The following is a 6,147-nucleotide window of genomic DNA, read 5'->3' as shown; positions in this document are numbered from 1 at the left end:
TTGTGAAAGAGCAAATTGTAGTGCTATTTGTGACATTCTTATCTATTAGTACTCTACATGAAATGTGTTTATGACTGATATTGTACATAATAAACGATTTTATAAAAATATTGTGATATAATTATCCGCAGATATTGCATCATTTATACTAGCATTATAATGAAGTAAATTAGTTAGAAAGTACTTTCTGGTAAGGTATGTTCTAAAACTCCTGATGGGATTCGGAATTTTTTTTAACCAATAGAAAACCTAAAACCCTATATTATATTCGCGATAGGAACTCTCTATTGACCCGGATCATATTATAATCTATAGCATGTAGTCTTAACGAAAACAAACTTACAAAGCGTGTCTTTTAACCTATACAATATACATAGATGTTTGTTTTCAACCCTTTTGTATCAACCCCACGCTGGGTGTCCTGTGGGACGTCCCTACCCCGCCCGGTCCATCGCAAGCGCCATTGACTTCACATTACGGAGATCGTGAAATGTTAGCTGCAACAGCAATGCCAAATAAGGGTCGGGCATGCAGAACCTTACACGGGTTGAGTTACTGATTGTAATGAGATAAATAATATTGATCAAGGGATTAGGCAAATTAACTCTCTATTGCATGTATTTAAGAGGTTAGTATTGAACTTTTAGTTTGTGCAACCTTATAGTCCTAGTAAACACTGCTAATGACGTATGTATCTGTTAATGAGGTTTTAGTTTTGGCCAGTTTAATAAATAGAGGTTAATTGCTTGTCTTAGTATAAACGCTGTCGCTTGATATATTTTAGTATACAATAGAGTTAGCTAGCATATGCTAGCTAAGTAATCTGTGATATTCAAAAGAACAATAAATACTTAAAATTATCGTCTACTCTCATATTTCATATAAGTAATGACGCCCACATGCCAAACTCTATAATATTATAACACAAATGCCAGTCAAAATAAACAATAGCAAAAGGTGATGGAAAGCTGAATTCTATTAACACAAAAGCATAACTTTTCACGCGATATTCATCATTATATTAATGGTAAGAAGCCGCACCTCATGCTGATCTCATCATCACATATTTGCATGGACATTGTACTGAGAACTCTTACAAATTCATGTGCTATGGCCACCATTACATCACGGCTAGGTTTAACACCGACGTCGTAGGTAATGTGTTTCTTATTCCGTTTAGTTATTTATTATGCAGTGTTGTACTTTATTTATTCAGTTTATTATAATAAACAGTGTACTTTAGGCCATTGTTAAATTGAAAAAGTTGTATATTTAAAGAGGATATAAATTTTATTTGTTACGTACAGTTTTAAATATTGTGCGTACATGCTCTAACATCAAACCAATATTAAATTACACAAAGTCAATGAAGTAATAAGTAAAAAAAATATATTACATATTACTCAAATAACTATTAAAGACAAATATACGGAAAAGATCTTATGTTGAGACAAGAAAATCAATATCCCGTTTCCCACAAATTCGGGCCTGTATAATTTTCATGCGCACGCCGGAAATGTGTCCACGTGCGCCGCAGGAAACGACGCGGGTTCCCTTCTGTAGTTTGGGAAAGCTTTTGTTATCATAGGATATCTCTTATGTACTTTATGAATTCATGCGTCATTTAGGTATAAAACTTGAATTTAATAGCTAAACATTACCTACGTTTCAAAATTTATGTAATCATGCCCTATACTAAACGTAGACCTCCCAAAAATAAACAGAAATAACTGATAACATATTCTTCATCTCAGAATAAGATGTAACATACATAAAGATATATAAATAAATTACTGGAATAAATTATTGCCAACCACCGTGGTATAGTACATAAAGATATATAAATAAATTACTGGAATAAAAAGAATTAGTTGCCAACCACCGTGGTATAAGAAGATCTCATTACAGAATGTCATGTTAATTTCGCGATATAATTTAACGAGGTGTGCATGTAGATTGCGGATTATGACCGCATTGTACGTCGTCACCGTCGGCCGCTGTCAGTTAGATTAGTTCTTCTTGAATAAGCTGCCGGATAGTATTGCAATTTGTTGGTTAAGAAGACTAGAGGGTTACCAGAGTTACTGGCTCTAGGTACTTATAATATTAAAAAGAGAAGTTTGAAATTTATATATTTTTTATAATTTACAATGTATCTACGCATTAAAGAATAAAATTATAGAATAAAATGGGCGCAATGATTCGCTTAGTATGTCATATAATGCTGAAAACAACAAAAATCGACGTAGCGTTAATATTGATGTGAGTGGTGAAACTGAATTCCATGTATCATAATAAGAACTTGTTTGATAAGAAAATTCGCGTGTGTATTGATTTATTTTCCACGGTAATTTACAAAAGCACGAGTAAAATTACATTATGTGTAATGCATTTTAGTAAAAGCCACCCCATACCCTAGCGAGCCGGCACCACCGTCGGCACGCTCCACAATATCAGCTAGCGTGTCCGCGCCACGTGCCGGCAGACATGGGAGTTATGTTTACACGATAAAAGGACTCATGCTCGTTAATAATGCTGTGTAGGGGTTAAACTCTAGCCTTTTATAGCTAAGCGTCAACTGTCCCGAATAAAAGAAGTTATAATGTTGAGATAACATTTTTTTATTAAAGGGGGATATAGCTAACATGCCATTATGCACATGGTTTTCTATTCCTACGTTTTACTTTTATAACAATAGTTGATGATGCTCAGATAATTGGTACTAGTATGGATATACACTCGGTCATAGGTAAAAAAAAACATTGTGCTCAATTTTTAGAAGAATTTTGAATCAAAATACGATATTAGTATTCTCAACAATCGTGACAAAGTGCTTTCTTTTTGTAAGCCGTGTTTTAAATGAACAACAAAGTTTGTTTGGTGCAATACTTATAACACTTGTATATGTTGTGTATAAATAAACTACTCAGGGTACATATGAATAGGTTTTTCTTAATCAGGGTTGAGGTCAAATCGTACAAATGTATAAAAAGGCAACAAATTATAGGGAAAAAGGGCTTTCGAAGTTGATTGCAATATATCTTCGTCCCTACCCAAAGTCCCCTCGGCGCGGGGCGGAGCGAATCACGACTCGAGTGCAATGAATAATATCGACACGGTCCTCTGCTGATGAAAGCGATGCACTTAAAAGACGTCTCGTTATGAACACATCATAATTGCACATTGACTGTGGTTCCTTGGTTTTGTAATTTTTTTGGCTATATTAACATGCTTTGGAAATCGTAGGTGTGACCGAAGACCTTGAAACCCAGGGCTATTAATGATCTGAAGTATACACACATAATCCTATTAATTATGCTCAGAAAGCATAATCAGCATCTGATGGATAAAACTGGGCATACCAAATTATGAGGAAGCAATTGAGATGAATTTTGTTAGAATGTTATTTATACGAACTGTTAATGTTATATGGTTATGTATTAATTGGATATAGAATATACCATTTCTCAATTTACCGTGTTAACCAAACGTTATTTCACAAAAGGAACCGCCCGCCAAATTGATTTGCAACCGGAAACCGATACAGTATGCAAACGCATTAAATTTCGGATATCTTACGCATTTTTCCAAGTATCTTGTAACAGCCTTTATGATCGGTTCACATTTCGTCACGTACATAATCGGGTGTGAACGTTAAATGCTAATCGAATGATTCGCACATCGCGCAGTTGAATGGCACTCGCGGGGTCGGCCTGTCAGTTAACCATTTGTATACCGGCTTATGTGCCACATACACATCTGTATTGCGAATTAAACTCAGTATAAACGTCATCAATAGCAATAATGCACACGAATCATTATAAATAGACGTAATAGAGGTTGTTTATACATTTACAAATTAATTGAATATAATATAGTGCAAGATATATTTTTTTAAAATAATTATTTTTTACAACAATAGGAAGTAGGAAAGTAGAAATGAGAGAAGAGCTAGGAATTAATACGAACCCATACCCAACTATGAAGGTATTTAATTTTCTTGTTTTATATACATAGGACGCCTCAAACTTCAAACTCAAATTTTTCTTTTGGTTTAAGTTTATCATTGAAGGACACGGTCGCTATGACCATTTGAAAGGTTTGCAGTGGTTTACCTTAAGCTCTGTATAAAAAGATGATCGTATAATATTTAGCACGTGTCCGCCACGTCCGTTGGTTTGTGACAAATTGACAACTGACGAGATGTTTCAATATTTGTTTGCGGACAGGATGTTTGCCGTACATACAGCGACGGCCTAAGAGCTAGGAAAATATTTAAAAATCGAATGCATCATGGGCAAACAGCCAACAAAAAATCCTCGAAAACCGATGGCATCGTGAATAACCAATAACTATCTTATCAATACAACAAACAAAAAGTTTGACATAAATGCTCTCGACCGTATCAGCGATACTTTATTTTTTGTTTCCACTTACAATATTGGGATGCTGGGTGTATTTTGGTTTTATCGCGCGTTATCTGGCGGAAGGAGCGTTCTTGACCCCTATTGATAAGGGAACACTAAAATAGTTGTGCTGTGAATTGTGATAACGTACAATTCTACGTGTCGTGGTGAAGAATGATATTTGACACGAGAAACGGTAAAACAGACATTCCTGGTTCGTTTTATAAGGAAAGATCACGGAAGAGGGTTTCCTTAATTAATTTGATTATAACGGATCTAACATTTTTATTTTGATATAAGTATAGTCAAAATTTTATATATTTGCGTCCATGTTAAATTTTTTACACACTTTAACACTTCTTACATATTTTTGTAAATTAAAATTACATTACTATCTCTCTTTTTAGTTACATTTTTTACAATTTGTATTTCATATTTTGCAATACTATACGAGTTTTTTGTTCCATTAACAAATTTTATTGTAATAAATTTGTTCTGCAGTCATGTTGATGATTGACAAACAAATTTTTTCTTTGTTGTCGTTAAAAATACGCAAAACGTTACAGTTTTAATAGAGTGACAACCATTTTCAAGTGTTTAAATTACTGAATCAGTTCACACTGCCCTTGGAATGAGTGCAATAATTTTAAATTTCGCCTCCGATGATGTTTATTGCGTCGTAAAGCAGTTTTAGTAGTATGCGTGAAAAGATCAGAGTGTTTGTGGATATTAAAATATTTTGACACTTCCCAGTCATGTGATAAGGAATGTTGTCGTAAAGTCGTCATCGCGCCTAGGACCGACTTTTATCGCTCTTAGCGCTTTTTGCGCGGTGCCATAATTTTTTCCAATTGTCAAAATCTTATTTTAAGTGAAGTGGTAAGTGATGAGTCAACGTAATGGCAAAAAAATAATAGTGTGTGAGTGTTCATTCTATTTGCTGATAAGAGTGACACCACTCAGAAAATACAAAGTTGTCTTTTGAGAAAACACGCATTTTTTTAATAAGTATAAATTAATCCTGGTTTCTTTACTCTCAAAAGAAATATAACATTTTGTATGAAAAAAAATGTACATATGCGTCAAATATTACAACTAATCTATGATCTAGCATTTTAATTAGTAAATAACAGAAAAAATATAATAAAACAAAAAAGAATGTAGCGACCCTGCCAGGATTCGAACCTGGAATCTTCTGATCCGTAGTCAGACGCGTTATCCGTTGCGCCACAGGGCCAGTTGATGTGGTTATTAAAATTATGTAACTATATCAAATATAGCCTTCACATACTCATATTATTTTTATCTAAAACGATATATAAACAAGTCGTATGTTTACGTTGCTGATAAATAAAGTCATACTAATAAAAATATAGTTCAATATAAAATATTGGTATGTAGTTAGTGGTGGTCATTAAAATGAGTACAGCGCTCCCCTCCCACGCTACAAAGGAGTTCATTAGTTGCGAACACGTGAACATTTTACTAATTAATGCGAACAAAAGTACATTAAGGTCGTGTGCACGCCGCGTGCTCTCGTTAGTGCGCGCTATGGCCGCGTGTGGCGCCACTGTTCATAATGGAATGATAATGTTTTTAGTTATTTGTTATTTATACCATTACTAGCGACCCGCCCCGGCTTCGTACGGGTGCAATGCTGATACTAAATACACTACAGAAAAACTGAACGTTGTATATAAAAACATAGCGGCCCGCTCTGGCTTCGCACGGGTATAACATA

At 34.4% G+C, this 6,147-nt stretch overlaps 1 non-coding gene across 1 annotated transcript; it reads right to left on the bottom strand.

Annotated features, from left to right (window-relative positions):
• Positions 1–5,570: 5,570 nt before the first annotated feature.
• On the bottom strand, positions 5,571–5,643 carry Trnar-acg. Its single transcript has one exon. It is a non-coding gene; the product is annotated as a tRNA-Arg (tRNA).
• Between the last annotated feature and the right edge of the window lie 504 nt (positions 5,644–6,147).

Source organism: Manduca sexta, unplaced genomic scaffold (assembly GCF_014839805.1).
Source record: "Manduca sexta isolate Smith_Timp_Sample1 unplaced genomic scaffold, JHU_Msex_v1.0 HiC_scaffold_2432, whole genome shotgun sequence".
NCBI lineage: Eukaryota > Metazoa > Arthropoda > Insecta > Lepidoptera > Sphingidae > Manduca > Manduca sexta.
This window is presented reverse-complemented; position numbering and strand designations above follow the sequence as displayed.